Genomic DNA, 16,612 nt, shown 5'->3' with positions numbered 1-16,612 from the left:
GACGGCTAGCAGTCGTATGGCACCGTCTGCTGCTGTGAAGGCAAGGAGCTGCTGCTGTGTATCAATACAGTATTGCGTCTGCCAGCAGCATCCAGGAGACGTACAGTGACGGTGAGCTGAGTGGGCTCCATGCTTGCTGTGGTATGTCGTCTGCATGGGTAACACAGGAAAAAAAGTGAGAAACGATTGTTTGCTGTTGCTTTCATGGAGGGAGGAAGGAGGGCAGCCTGACAACATGTACCCAAAACCACCCTCGACAATGTATTTGCCCCAAGAAGACTTGGGAGCTCAACCCAGAATTCCATTGGACGGTGGAGACTGCGGGAACTGTGGGATAGCTACCCACAGTGCAATGCTCCAAAAGTTGATACTAACTTGGTACTGTGGACACACTCTGCCGATTTAGTGTGCTTAGTGGGGACACACACAACCAACTGTATAAAATCAATTTCTAAAAAATCGCCTTCTATAAAATTGACCTAATTTTGTAGTGTAGACATACCCTGAGTGGAACAGCTTTAACAGGAAAGAGAGATAGAGAAAAACCCACCCCAACCCAGAATATCCAATAGCCTGGTGCTTAAGGTATTCACCTGATATGGAGAGACCAGAGTTCAAGTCTCTGCTCCAGAGTGGGTGTCCCACATCCAAGGTAGCCATTGGGCTATTAGGTAAAAAGGAGATTGTGCCACCACCTCTAGTTTTGTGAACTAACTCCTTAATTTCCTTTGTATTTGTTAAAAATGTCCAGAAATGAAATGCTTCATTTAAACAAAAAATGAATATTTCCTATCTTTTTTGTTTTGTTTTTTTTATTCATTAAAACATCTGTTTCTGTTTGGCCTGAACTGAAATTTCTTTTGATTGTTTGGAACTGCTACTAAACTGAAAAATCAGTTATTCACACAACTCTATTTGTGATTCCAAGTTTCACTTCATCCATGACCCTCTCTACAGACTCAGGTGAGTCATTAACATCATGTCTCTCTTCCCATAACTAATCTCTAGATAAGTTACTTTCCAAATGTATCTAGGGCCATGCTATCAAATGCTTCACTTGTCTCCTAGCTTTCTGCTTGCTCTCCTGCTGCCTTTTTGCTTCTGACCCAAACAGCTGCAAATCCCAAATCCCAGCCTCTGCATTTCCATAGTCTAATATTTTGGGCTGCATCTTCCATTGCTTCAACTATCACTAAACAGAGTCATTTAATTGTTGCCTCATTTAGCCTGAATGGAAGATAGCTATTTGTAGCACTTCCCAGGGGGAGTCAGAGTTTTGAGGATATTCACTACCACCTTCCCTTAGAGCAAGGAAGTCTAATCTGTGCCTGCTGTGGGTTAGCTCCCTGATCCACCAGTCTCTGGCAACACAAGCTGGCCTCACTGTCAGTGTACAGGTTAGTGACAAGAATATACCAATCCCTGAGCCATCTGTGTATCCCTCTGGAGCGCCCAGCCCCTAATCCACTGAATACTCTCACAGAACTTTCAAATTCACTGCTCCCAAAGAAATACTGCACACCAGTTTACTAATTTCAACTCAGGGTCATTGCTTTGCTTAACACACAGAAGTTAAACTTGTTTTCACCATAAATATACCTATCATCAAAGAACCAGAGTCAAGTGATAGTAAAAATATTGGAAACAGATGGTTACATATAAAAGAAAATCATAAACTGCTTTCTAGAGCCTTAACTTAACGAACAAGTTATCCTTCTGTCTAAAGATGTTAATCTCACCCAAAGTATTTCCCAGAACTTTCCCTAAGCCTTTTTCCTGACACAAACCCTACTTTCCTGGTAAAGAATGAAATCTTGTCCTCTCTCCACTTGTATGCAATTACAATATGTGGTCCCTTATCCCAGGATGTCCCCTCTTCAGAAGCTAATTTTGGAGTTCATTTGTAGATCCTCGGGCCTGCACCTGACCCAGACAGCAAACATAGCCTGTCTTCACATATGCTGATTAGGCTGGTTTGGTGTCATACAGTACATAATGGTGTGCCAGAGAGATAAGTGTTTACTAACTTCTTCCTTCCTAGAATTTGGTTATCACTATCTGGTGACCTGTCCTAACTTGCATACTTTAAGGACATATTTTTCAGTATACATACATAACTCCTTACTCATTATCTGCACATATGTTTTGCAGTGATTATGATGACCAGTGTGATACATGCTTTCAGCAGAGACCTTATATGACCCCTTTTGGTGAACCCAGGTGATCCCTGTAACCCTATGTATCAGTGTGCCCCTGTCAATGAGCATCAAGAGGTCCTTGGGCTACATTATTACGTTCACCAGCTAAATAGGGTTTGTAACTGCCCATAGATCAAAGGTACCATGCAACTCCAACATAATAGTATTAAGAATTTGGCTCTATAATAACGTATGTGAGAACTATGATTAATACCTTCCCACTATCACTCTGCTGAATCTCTAGTATGTCTAGGCACATCATCCCATGATGACAAGACATGGTATACAAAAATAGAAACTGGCTTTTGCCATCTGATTAGCACGCTGTCATGCCCAAGATGGGATGCATCGTGTTTCTTGTGCAGCAGTAATTTCTCTAGGCAATTTAGGTGAAGCATTGCGGGGTTCCTTCCAGTTTCAGCATGCAACCGGAAGAAAACCACAATAATGTGGGAGGAGAGAAAATGGTGAATAGATCATAGCTCAGCTCCTCCCCATCAAAATAATAAATGGCACCATCAAGTACAATAGGTCCTGACCTGTCTGAGGCTTCTGTTTGCTATTGCACTATAAATGTGAAATAATGCGAACAATAACATGGTAAGATGATTTTAAATCAAAAGTGATATATATATAAGTTGTATTTCTCCTTGATTCATATATGATCCCTCAGTAGAGAGGATGGGCAACCTATCATAGCTTGCAAACAACTGGAAATATCAAAATATATCAGCTCTAATTAGAGAAAAAGAACTCAATTAATCAGAAAATCCACCCAGCACTCAGAATGGCCACAGAATCCTTGTAAAATCCTGTTTGTGTGGCTAAGAATAAAAATTTCTGTGATCACAGAATCTCTTTTGTGTAAGTAAAGAGAGGATAGAAGATTTAAAAGCATTCCACAAAAAACCTTTTCCAGGTTGGTAATGTGTAGATATCAAGTTTCAGCCCTAGCACTTTAGTTACTGCAAAATTATAAACCTGTGAATAGAAAGGTGTAACAGATTAGATGAACATATATTTAAACATACTCCTTTTTTTGTTTGGTACTATCTCCGAGGTAAAAGCATCTGATAAGCCATTTGGAATTTGATTTTTTTTTTTTGCTTATCCTCTTTAAGACTCTTGTGAATAGCAGAACAAACAGCTCCACTAACAAAAAGGATTTTTTTTTCTTTTCCAAAATTGAAGCACTAGGTAAAACAAAGGTCATTGAAACAACCTTTGAAAGAACAAAACACATTTTTTTCCACTTTTGCATTTTAACTGGTTCTCAATGCAATGTTGAAAATCATTTTTAAGTTTGCCCATCTGTTTTACATAAAACCTTAGCTGACCTTATAAAAAATGAAGCAAACGCACAAAAAAGCTTTGCTGTTGGGTTGTTGCCAATGAAACACACTGAGCAAAGAGAAAAAAAAAGTAAGGTTAGATCCTTGTCTGGTGTAAATCAGCCCAGCTCCACTGAGGAAATGGGAGCTACATTGATTTACACCAGCTGAGGTTCTGGCTTGTGGTTTTCACAATGGCTAGACTAACTTTTGGGCATGGGCCTACTACTGTTGAAATCATACAGAAGGTTGCCATTGGCTTCAATGGAAATAAGACCAAACCCTAAGGGAGCTATGTTTGTCTGAGATAAATAAGCAGTGTGCATCCAAATTCTCAAAATGTATTTTGTGCAGATTTAGGAGATGAATGGGAAGGGCTACAAATACCTTCTTATGATCTAATTTCACCCCTTCTCAGAGCCACCATAAGGCTTAAATCACACTTAAACCTTCAAAATAGAGCTTGAGTAGACTCAAACGTGGTGCACAGGCCTTATCCTGGCTTTGCAAAGAGACGAATTTAACCCATGTGATTTAGCTGGTCTAGGCTGCACTTGAATATTATTTGGCTCCTTGAAAATTCAAGTGAAGGGACTGCTACACAAACCAGTGATACTCAGATCCCCTTGGCAGAGCCAACAGTTTCCTCTTATTGGTCTAAATCACTCCATCCACCATTATCATTTTGTTGTTAGCAGTGGTGGGGAAGCCGAGCTGGTCCCAGGATATTATAGAGATGAGGTAATATCTTTTACTGGACCAGCTTCTGAAGCTCAAAAGCTTGTCCCTTTCCCTCACTCCCCAGTGTCTCTCTAATCATCATATTACTCTGAAATTGCTGAAGAAAGGAAGTGATTAGAATTGTCTATGACAGAGAAAACAAAAGCAGAGACCAAAAGTAAGTGGAATTAGAGTACAATAAGGGAAACTGTAGGCCTAATTCACGCTCTGCTATGTGCACACAACTCACACGTGGCCTTCAGTGAGAATTGTGTCTGAAAGCTGAAGTATGCCCCTTCTGTCAACAGCTCTAATCTAACAATATGATTAATGAGTATAAAGTAAGGTTTAAGCTTTTAATTAAAACAGGCAATTATAAGTCACTGAGCAGTGAAGGTCTAGCTGGGCTCCTCTGAAGTAGGTTATTTAACAGAATGAGATGCCCCAAAAAGAGTTAGTGGGCCAAAATCTTTCTTGACTTATATCCTGTGCAATGCATAACTGAGAGCACAATTTGATCTGTAGCACCCCACTCTGCCTGGTTACCTCCTTTAATGCCAATCCGCTTACAGGTTTTGATGGACAGGTCTGGGTTCTTTGCGATCCTGCCACCCACTCAGCAGGGTGTATCTTCTTTCTTTCTTGTCTATGAAATTATTTGGTGGTGCCTCCACCCCCTTCGTTCCTTCTTGGCAGGGTCACCAGGGCAGGTTGGGCGGAAAATTCTAACTACAGAGTAATCCCCACTTACTTGCCAGATAGTTGGAGACTTCCAAGAAATAACACAAACACATAAAAATATATTCAACACGATAATTATATTAAACAGGAGACAAATACAACATAACAGGCTGAAACATTATTTTTAGGGTCACCGGTGCCCACACTGAAAATACCCGTGACTTGATGTAGCACATGGAAAATTAGTGTCCCGTTGATACACATACTTTGCTGGGGCCCTTGATGACCTAAAACCACAAAATTCGTCTCTGCAGTGGTTTAGCAGTGTGGCTGACAGGGTTCAGTATAGCCCAAAGGACTCACAAGTGGGAGGAGGTGGTAAATCCATGCACAGGTGTAATATGCATCAGGTTATAAAATCCTCAAACCCTTACTTTCTGGCTTGAGGACACAGTTGAGGGAGTAGAGGGTCCCCAAAACAAATTCCCTGACTAACTAACTAAAAGATGGTGCACTCACAAACTCCATGAACGATCCCCAGGTTCAAAGATGATGCTGGACTCCTCAGTCACTGCAGAGGGGCTGCTGTCAGGGATCCTCCTTAGGCAGGAATTAGGCTGCATCGGTCCCAGGATTTCCCCTCACCACAAAGGGATGCAGGGCTCAAGCTGTAGGTTACACAACTACACTAACATCTAGGGTGACCAGAAGTCCTGACTTTATAGGGACAGTCCCAATTTTGGGGTCTTTTTCTTACACAGACTCCTATTACCACTCACCCCGTCCTGATTTTTCACACTTGCTGTCTGGGCACCCTATACATCTATAGGCCTCCTAGCCTAGCCTCCAGTCACACACTCATTAGGCAGCTTCCCTGGACTAGCAGGCAGAGCAGAACTGACCATGTGGTGACTGGTCTCACCTAGGGAGCTGAAGGGCTAACTCAGCCTGGCTGGGGAAATTTCCCAGCAAACGCTACAAACTGGGAATCATCAGTGGGGAAGGAAAACCCAGCTGAGAGATCTGCTGTCATGTCCCTAGAGGGGGAACTCTGCTTGCAAGCCTGGAACTCACCAGCTCCCCACGCACCCAGTCCTGCCCTTGCCCTGGCTGGCTCCAGACTGACTCCAAAATGGCTTCTCCCCTTTCCTGAACTCCCTGGGAAGGGCATCTCACTCCCTATTGGTTGATGGGCAGACTCTGAGTATGCCCTAGCTCCCCCTCCTTGAGCTACCAGCAGACAGAGCTCTAGGAATCTAGTTAATCTCCCTGGGGTCAGAGATCTATGGAAATTTGCGTGTCCATGTTTGTATATATCATAGGCTGTGCAGGTAGTGATACCTAGACTTTAGACTCCCTAACTCTTCTCATTATAAGACCCTGTCTTCAGCTGCTTATAATTTTTCCAAATTTTAACTGTTTGGGCTAAAATTTTCTAAGCTGGGTGTCTGCCTTGGCCTGAAGGTTTTTGGTTTTGAGAGTCTTTGTTTTAAGTTTCAGCAAAAATAGTTACACTGTTTCTGTGAGTGAGATTTGCCCCCAATAGTGACTTGGTTGTAAGATTTTTATTTTACATGCTCTAGAGCAGGGGTCGGCAACCTCTGGCATGCAGCTCGCCTGGGTAAGCACCCTGGCGGGTTGGGCCAGTTTGTTTACCTGCCGCGTCGGCAGGTTCGGCCGATGGCAGCTCCCACTGGCCACAGTTCGCCATCCCAGGCCAATGGGGGCTACGGGAAGCAGTGTGGGTGGAGGGATGTGCTGGCCATTGCTTCCTGCAGCCCCCATTGTCCTGGAGCGGCAAACCCCGGCCAGTGGGAGCAGCGCTCAACCGAACCTGCCAGTGTGATAGGTGAACAAACTGGCCCTGCCCACCAGAGTGCTTACCCTGGTGAGCCATGTGCCAGAGGTTGCCGACCTCCGCTCTAGACCCATCATGTTTTGGAGCAAGCACTTAAAATTTGGTAGCGAAGTTGCCCTGGTATCAGGGATGTGCCTTTTGCTGCTCCCATGGAAAAGCTGCCCAAATTTGCCAAGTTATGAGTCTTTGAAAAGCCTCCTTTCACACATACTCAGTAGAGACTTATTAAGAGTTTGGCTGCTAAATTCGCTGCAGATTCCATCAGCACTGAGCATGTTCCATTCCCTTGCAGCCTGTGTGAGCAGCTTGCACACATGCATCCTTACACGGTTCCTGAGCATGCACAGTTCTGGGGCTGAAGAGGCTGGCTATTGTGGCACCAGGCATTAGAACTGAGAATAAGGAGACTGTCTCTCCTGTGCTTTCAGGGCTCCCTCACTGGTGCCCAGGCAACAAGGAGAAGGGGGGCAGCCTGACTTAGAGTTTTTCTTCACCGCAGCATTAGCTCAAATTATCCACATTCCATTCAACTTCTTGGAGTTATTTTAGCTCGAGTGAGAGTTGTCACATTGCAGAACAACCCTTGAGCAGTACAGAGTAGCGGAGTCCCCATTGCATTACTAAATCGAACATCAGCAGCACTTGAGCTTCAACCCAACCCCCTAAAGAGCCAACTAGCTTAAATTTAAAGCATCACTTAACTCTAGATAGAGATTTTTATATGAGCATGGATGTTAGGGTAGGGGCAACACTCAAGTTCAAGCTAACACTGCAGTGAAGATAAACCTGGTATGTATGGAGAGGGGTGTAAAACTGTGGGCAGAGAGAAGCATGGTTGTGGATAAATCCTGATCATTGATTCAAATTGTATTGTACTTTATTAACAGGCAGCAACCTGACCCTGCAAGAAGAGGCACAGAATACTCTTTTGTTGAACCACTGTACAGCGCTCAGGCACTATTACTTCAGTTCCTGATGCCAACACAGACTTTCTGCATGATCTTGGGCAAGTCACTTAATCTTTCTGTGCCTTCATTCCACATCCATAAAAAGGGGACAATAATACTCTGTCACTCTTAATCTGTCCTGTCTGTTTCAACTGTGAGCGTTTCAGGGTCTGGACCATCTCTTATTAGGTGTTTGCAGAATACTTATCACAAAGGGATCGTGATCTCAGTTGTGGGCTCTAGGCTCTATCATAACACAAACAATAGAAAATAAACTGACTGGTGAGATATGCAGTTGTTCTGACTCCCAGTGATCCGTGCAGGTGTTAGTGTGAGGTAGATGAATCCTGAAACAGGGGGTAAAGATTAGATAGAAGGAAAAATGAAAAAGCAAATGTAAATAAAAGGGATTTCCATTTGCTTTGCTGAGATTTTCTTACAATTTGACTTACTGTAGTTTATTAACACAGTGAGATGGAGTAAGACGATAATTTTAAATGCTGCAGGGCATTCTTCCAATCACTGGACAAGAAAGCACTACACATGTTAAAAAAACCTAAGTATCTACTCTTGTAATGCAGGTTCATTAGGCAACAGACTGATTTATTGTATTGTTTCCTTTATAAATTATTTTCATTATGTTGTATCACAGAACATGCCTACTGCTCTGGGGGAATATGCAGGAATGAATTGAGCAGCATGTGTAATAGACTGCTTTAATTAAAATAGTGTAATGCATATTTCAATGGTATTAACAAAAACAACATTGATTTTTGTTTTCTGGGTAATTGAATACATTAAAGCTCAGGTGCTTTGCTTCTATTGTTTAACCCTCTGAGGTCAACTTCATTTGGTGTTCTAAAGCAGACAGAGTTCATTTACTTCCAAATGTTTCAGTTGGAGAATTTTCATCTCCTCTATTGGCATTTTCTCCTGTCCTCTCGACCCATGCATGTGTATAGCAGCACTACTGAGAAACAGGAGAGCATAACCCTCAAATTCAATAAGATTCTTGATTCCTTCCAGTGTCTTGGAGTGAGGTCCAGAGGTGAGACACTGTTCCGAGATACAGGAAAGCCCATTACTCCTGTGCACTTTTTAACCTGATGTTCTGTGGTGACAGCAATAGTACACCACCATAATTCCATTAGTTAATGAACACTTCAAGAATGTGTCCATCATAAAAAATACACTTAAAATTATAGTCATTCAATTATCTACCTTTTAAAGTAGCTTCTTTTTTCCTACCTTATTAAAGTAGGTCAATTACAATTTTTTTTCCTTCAGCCCCACAAAAGTTTACTTCTTTTAACTTTAAGGCAGTTAGCTAGATGATAGACTGAAAGACAAGCACACAGATTGCAATAATGATGGCTGAATTATAAATAATAAAAAACGAATAAACAAAACAAAATAAAAACAAGACATTCCCCACAATTCTAGTAAATTAACAATGACATAGAATTGGACTAGCTGTCCTACAGTGGTCACCATTAAAAAAACAGTCTTTGCTACTAGTTTCCATCTATTGTATCTAACATACCACAACATTCCCCTAAATATTATAAGAATACAACTTCTATCTCTCTTGGCAAATGTGATTTTTTTAATGGAGACTACTGTACAGTAATGGTTCACTTCAACATGTATATACTACGATTCTATGAACATATACTATCTCTATCATGCAATAGGGAAGTATATAGCAATTTGGATGCCAGATTCTTTATCCCACTCCATCCCCTTTGTGCTGCTTCTGTGGTAGAAAGGGAAAGCAGTTGTAGCTTGCCTACTGAGGATACCTCCCCTTGAGGGAGTTGCTACAGGTGAACAGTTGGCATAGCTAGATTTTTGACCACTCTTCCTTCCCATACGCCATCCACAAGGGGTGTGGTGGAGGTGGGGGTGGGGAAGGGTTTAGAAGAGGAGTGGGCTAATCTCTAATTATGATGTACTGGTGGATGGTCCTTTAGGGATAGTTGCCAGCTACTGCAAGTTAATGCAGCCTCCAAATGCTGGTGTTGAGAAATAGGGATCCAATAACCACCTCCTTGATGACCCTCCCTCACTGCTGTGCTCATTAAATCTGAGCTATAAATAATATTGTTTATAGCAGAGATGCAAAAACTTAACAGATTCTACCTGATGGTAGGGAAACTTATTAGGTGAAATCCTGGGCCCCTCAAAATCAATGGCAACACTCCTTGGCTGCAGTAGGGTTAGGATTTCACCTACTGTTTTATAAAGCCTGCCATAGCTGACAAGTACGTGAACACAGGGTGAAAGTGAATTAAACTTGTATGTCTGGGTGGATGGGAGGGATAAGAGGGCTAATTACAGAAGAAAGAAATATAATCATAATGACAGTGAAAAATTAATATAAGTCTAACAATGTAAGAGCAGTAAGAGGTTTGATAATGGTTGTGTAGGTTTGGATATGTCAAGTACAAGAATAAATAAATGACCAAGGCCAAGCAGAACTTTTGTAACCCAAAAGGCAGCAAAGCCAGATACTCCAGAACATTCAGTAGGAACTTCATTTTCACCAATCCAAATAACAAGGGAGGTACCCAGTGATGGGTGGCATCATAGGATCCTAGCATATATATTTTTCCTCACAAATCTGTCATCCCCATTTAAAAAAATTATCATATATTTTCTAAGTGTTCTGTGGGAACTGCTTTACCCAACAACACATTTTAAAAAATGATTGCTCTGCCTTTTATAACAGAAGAGTGGTCCATATTAGTGACGACTCATTAATTCACTGGGTTTCATAGGAAAATTCTTATTACATTTAAGCACCCACTTCAGGTCTTCTGCTCACTTCCCATCGAGGAGCTGCAGATAGAGCTTGATTCCAAATAGTTCCCATAAAAGAATAGACCACTGAACTATTTTTACATACATTTTAGTCTTTATAGTTTCCACTGCTATGGAATTAATGTGACTTGGCTGGAACCCCAATTACTTCTGGGTTGTGATTTATAAAGCACCAGTACAGATTTAATTTTTTAAAAGAATGATTTCCCACATGTTAACGTTATTAGTCCACTTTTTAGATATAATCTCTCCTTTTCTTTCCTTGAAACTGGTCATCTTTTAAAAGTCCTTTTTGGGGTCTTCCTGAAATCGATTTTAAGAGTAATAGGAATATGCTTATAAGTGAAAAGCATTTAAAGAATGTAGGTAACACGACAAAATGATGTGTTTTGGATATTTAACATTTCCAAGGCAAAATGAATCAATACACTAAAACTCTAAATGAAGCCCCAGGAATCTGATTACTAGAGTTATCAGAACTTTTAACTGCAAATAAAGTATGGGAAGGATTTCCCCTTTATTCTGTCTGTATAGTCTCAGTAAACTGATCTTGATTTCTATGGTGTATTTGTTCCTTGTAAATATTCGCTGAACCGTTTATGGAAAGAAATGTCAGGCTATTGTTTGCAGACTCTTTATTTTCACAATTTGCTAGTCATTATTTGTGGTGCGTGATTGGTCAATAAAATTGTATTGTTTACACACCATTGACTGGATGACTGAAATTTCTTTAAAAGGAAAATAAGGATGGATGAGAAATAATAATAATTTATTATTTTATTATTATATATTTGTATTACCATAACAGCTACAGGCTCCAGCTGACCTTGGTCTCCATTCTGCTAGGCAGAAGATTTTCATGAATAACTGGAGATCAACTAAATACTCACAATCAAATCATGCGATGAAGCAAAATTGCCACTTTTATTTGCAACTCCCCCTTCCCAAAAAACCACCTCTAATAACTGAGTCAGATCACACCTTTAAAGCACAGACCTGTGATGTAGCTACATAGCACTCCAGGAAACGCTCAGAAAGCAAATTGTACCTTAGAGCTGTCAAGCTTGGTGAGCGTGTATAACTACTGAAAAGTCCCGTAGAAGTGTTTGGTGAGTATGTCCCTCTGCAGCCAGCCAGCCATTTTTCACTGGCTGTTTGTGGCTATCATTAGCTATTGGGGTAGCACCTGGGCCAGGCGCTATACAAATATATAACAAAAAGATAGTCCCTGCCCTAAAGTGCTTACAGTTTAAGTACAGAAAGGGATCAATCCTGCAAGGTGCCAAGCATTCTAACTCTGATCCAGCAAAACACTTAACCACAAGCTTAGCTTCAAATGTGTATATTCCCTTTGACTACCATAAGACCATTTATGTGTTTAAAGTTAAACATATGCTTAAATGCTCTGCTGGGATGGAGTTGGTTGTAGGATGGAGTCCAATGGCGTCTATTGAACTCCGGAAGTACTTGTAGAAAAGCAGTACTTTCACTTAGAAGACTTCAAGGGCTGCAGGTGTGCCCAGCTTCTATGCAGGTAAGCAAAAGGGTAGGGGGGTCCTTGCTCCCTGCGCTGCTACTGCACTGGCTTGGGGTCCAGGCACAATCTGGGCCTCTCTGTATTATTCTGCTCATTACGCTCAGGCTAGTTAGCAAACAAAGAGAAATACTCAAGTGCATAGTAGCATTCATGTTGACCATGAAGGCATTTGTCAGCTTATTTGCTGAGGATTAGCAAGAGACTTGCACCAAAATGGCATATCCAAACAGCCTGAAACTTTGGGGAAGTTCATAATTGGATTCAGATGCATATGTTGGAGTTAGCCCCCTATTTTTGTAATGTGCAGAACCATAATCCTCGATTAGAATACCTTGGGATGTATTCTCCCCCACAGGATGAGGGAAATTCAGCTCTGATGCAGAAGGATTGAGTGTCGATCCAACACAAGGGGGTCCTGATCCTGACTAGGACCTTTGTGCCCTCCTGTAATACAAAAGGCAAGAACAAGTACTGAAGCACTTGTTTAGGAAAAAAAGTATAATAAATTATATGCACTTTGCAAAAAAAAAAGTAAGAAAAATAAAATGCAATATAAGATGTATGAAAAAAGTACATTTAAAATTAATAAAAGCTAGGATACATGGGTGAGCCTATAATACTGAATCACTGTCTTCACAAAATAGAGGATCAAGGAAATATATATCACTTTTAGACTTTCAAAATGCATTACAATCAGCAATGATATAAGAAAAATCACACAAAATAATTTCACCCAAGAAAGAGCTGAATTGGGAGCTAAACTTTAAAAAAAGTCTTTTACAAGCCATGCTTGAGAAGCGCACAGGAAACAATTTAGTTCATTTATGAGCATGCTCAAACCTTTGAGTCAAATCTTTACCTAACCTACAGAAGCAGTCCCAGTAAAGTGAATGTGCCATCCTTTTAAAGTCTCTCTCTCTCTCTTCTGATATCTGACCCAGGTGTGTTCTGTGTGAAATATCTATGAGGTGAAGGTGGAGGGGGAATCAAGCAAGCATACTAAGGATCCAAACTTGCTTTAGAAGGCCCATCTCTTGTGCTGTCATTGACATTGGACAGGATTTACTTCAGCTATTTACATATTTCGCCATACATGGCTTTCATATCATGGTGTAACAAAATGAGCAATCTCATCACCAGATTCATTTGTTTGAATGTTATAGTCTCATCCCTTATCCATTGTTTGCTACTGTCTTTTTAGACCCTGATCCTGCAAAAACTTTGCAAGTGCCATTGAAATCACTTGTAGTCACAAAGTTAAGCATTAAAGATCGCAGATCTTGGAAGACAGGCCAGTCCTTGCTTACAGATAACCCCCAAATCTGAAGCAAATACTCACCAGCAACCACACAACAAAAACACTAACCCAGGAACCTATCCTTGCAACAAAGCCCACTGCCAACTCTGCCCACATATCTATTCAGGGGATACCATCATAGGAACTATTCACATCAGCCACGCCATCAGGGGCTCATTCACCTGCACATCTACCAATGTGATATATGCCATCATGTGCCAGCAATGCCCCTCTGCCATGTACATTGGCCAGACCGGACAGTCTCTACATAAAAGAATAAATGGACACAAATTAGACGTCAAGAATTATAACATTCAACAACCAGATGGAGAACACTTCAATCTCCCTGGTCACTCAATTACAGACCTAAAAGTCGCAATATTGCAACAAAACAACTTCAAAAACAGACTCCAGTGAGAGACTGCTGAATTGGAATTAATTTCCAAATTGGACACCATTAAATTAGGCTTGAATAAAGACTGGGGGTGGATGGGCCATTATACAAAGTAAAACTATTTCCCCATGTTTAATTCCCTTTCCAGTTCCTTACATCTCCTTGTCAATTGCCGGAAATGGGCCATTTTCATTACCACTACAAACAGTTTTTTTTCTCTCCTGCTGATAATAGCTCACCTTAACTCTTCTTACAGTGTATATGGTAACACCCATTGTTTCATGTTCTCTGTGTACATATATATCTTCCTACTGTATTTTTGACTACCTGCATCTGATGAAGTGCGCTGTAGCCCATGAAGGCTTATGCTCAAATAAATTTGTTAGTCTCTAAGGTGCCACAAGTACTCCTGTTCTTTTTGCAGATACAGACTAACACGGCTGCTACTCTGAAAAAAGTTAAGCATGTGCTCATTGGGACTGTGTGTGAAGAATTCAGGACCTTAGACTGTAAACCTTCCATGGTGGGAATTTCTTTTTTTCTGTGTTTGTACGAATTGTCTGTGCACAATGGGGCTCTTTTCCAGATTGGAATTTTTAGTCACCACCATAATGTATCATGATCCATATATATATATATATATATATATAAAATTATGGGTTAATAATATGACCAGTAGCCAAGCTTTGCTGCTAGATGAGATGTCTTACTTTCTCCTATTCTGTGCCATTATTGAATGCACACATATTGGCCTGCACTTTGTCTTATTTAAAAAAAAGAAGGCGGCAACTTGCTGTTTTCAAATTGCAAGGAAATAGGAAACAGTTTCTATTTACTTGTCTCAGATGAGCAAATAATATAACTTAATTTTCCATAAATAGTGCCTCTGCATCATCTGACTTCTGCTATCTTTGTCTGTTAACAAGGTATAAACACTGACTCATTGGTATATAGCATCCCTGAAAGACAAATCTATTCCACTGCAATGATCTCTAAATATAATTTTGATAGTTTTGCTTTATATGGTAGTTCTGGTTCCAAACCAAAACAAAACCTGATCTTGTAGCACTTATTGAGTTTAGCGCCTGCTGAAATCAGGGAGGGTTTTTGTGGGTTAGAGGTTACAGAACTGGGCTTAATAATAACTAATAAAAAATCTTTGTGTTCTAAATGCAAAATGTTGATTTTGTTTTCCTGTTAGTCAGCTGAGGAAGTTTTTCATATTCTTTTTGAAGAAAAGCACCTAGAACCCAAAGGCTTTATTCTGATGTCACACCAGTATCAATAAACAATAAGGCCAATGCACTTACACCTCTGTAAAACCAATGTAAGACCCTCCTGCAGCATGGGAGATCAATGCATGTGGGCCCCTAGGCCCAGGCCAGGTCGTCTGATTTAATAGATTGTGATGCAGGAATGGAGATGAAGTGAGACCTCACCTGGGCCTCAAGTGTTTATCTGCAGCTTTCAGGACAGTAAATGTTTGCTGAAAAATCTTTCACAAGAACAGGATTTCTCACACGACAGGCGCTTTTCTCATGGCACCTTTCCACTTCTCTATTCCACGCCCTGTTTGAATCCAGACATTATTGAGGTGAGTAAATTTTTTTTTTAAATGGAGAAAAAAACCTGAACTTTTCTGAACCTCAAACTCCATCTCCTACCAAACTTAATATTTGGTTAGAGTTTGGGGTGAAGCTTCAGAGTGTTTCTGATTGTATCTGAATCTGTTCATCCTAAATGTTATGCTTTTCGCTCATATGGGAGGATCTTCATTTCTGCTCTAGACCTTTTATGTGGCATAAAGTAGCCAGAATAATGTAAAGGAGCCCCTGGTGCAAGCAATGTGGGGGACTGCCATATGGCTGCCTTCCAAGGGCTCTCTCACAAGCCCTGTAGTAGGCGGGTATGCTGGGATCCAGGGTTAAGGGTGGGAGGAGTCAGTGGAGAGTGTGACTATAGCATGCATTGCTGTGGAGAGTTTGGACAGCTCTGTAGCTGGGGAGGCTGCTTTAATTTAAATAGATAGACTTGGGGAGGAGGTAAGTTGTGCTAGGAGTTTCTCCAGCCCCTGGAGTAGCCCATGAATTAGAGGGCATAATGGTGTCTTAAAAGCCAGTTTAGCCACCCTCGCCTCTCACCCTGGGTTAATGGTTCCGTGCTCCATGTCTAAGAGGTGTAGGTCAGAATCTCACTCTGGATGTTCTGATTCACAAATACGTAATGGAAATGGGGATTTGGAGCAGAAACTGCCTGATCATGTAGTATGGCATTCACATAGAAATGTGTATTGACTTAATTAGGATTTAATTTATTAAATTATATTATTAGTAGCCTAAATGTACAGCAAAAATGACTTGTTGATTTACATATTTGGAATAATACATGACAGTGAAACTTATTATCTATTTTATGTGATGCTGTTCAATCAATAAGCAGACTGAACTGTGGTTAAAACAGAACAAACAAACTTCTCTGAATACCCTTTCTAAATGGAGCATGTTTTTATTGCCTTTGGTACATTGTACATGATTTTTGTACTGTGATAGAACAAACTTCAGAACTGCAGAAAAAAACAGCAGGGTATTTAAAAATGAAAAGGTAGGCCTTAGAAATGTATTATCCAGAGGTTTAGAAAATGGATTCAATTTAAATGAAATGACAGATAATGAGTCCATCAAAGTATCTGCGTTTTGAGTCATGAAACTCCCGAGTAATAAAAGAAAGCTTCAAATGTGACACAAAGAGGGTAATAGTAGTGGGGAACAATTCTTTAGAAATACATATTTAAATATTATTTCTTGATAAAATATTATTCATTAAGGC

This window comes from Gopherus flavomarginatus, chromosome 8 (genome assembly GCF_025201925.1).
Source record: "Gopherus flavomarginatus isolate rGopFla2 chromosome 8, rGopFla2.mat.asm, whole genome shotgun sequence".
Classification (NCBI taxonomy): domain Eukaryota; kingdom Metazoa; phylum Chordata; order Testudines; family Testudinidae; genus Gopherus; species Gopherus flavomarginatus.
The sequence above is the reverse complement of the archived record's forward strand: the minus strand, read 5'-3'. Positions refer to the sequence as shown.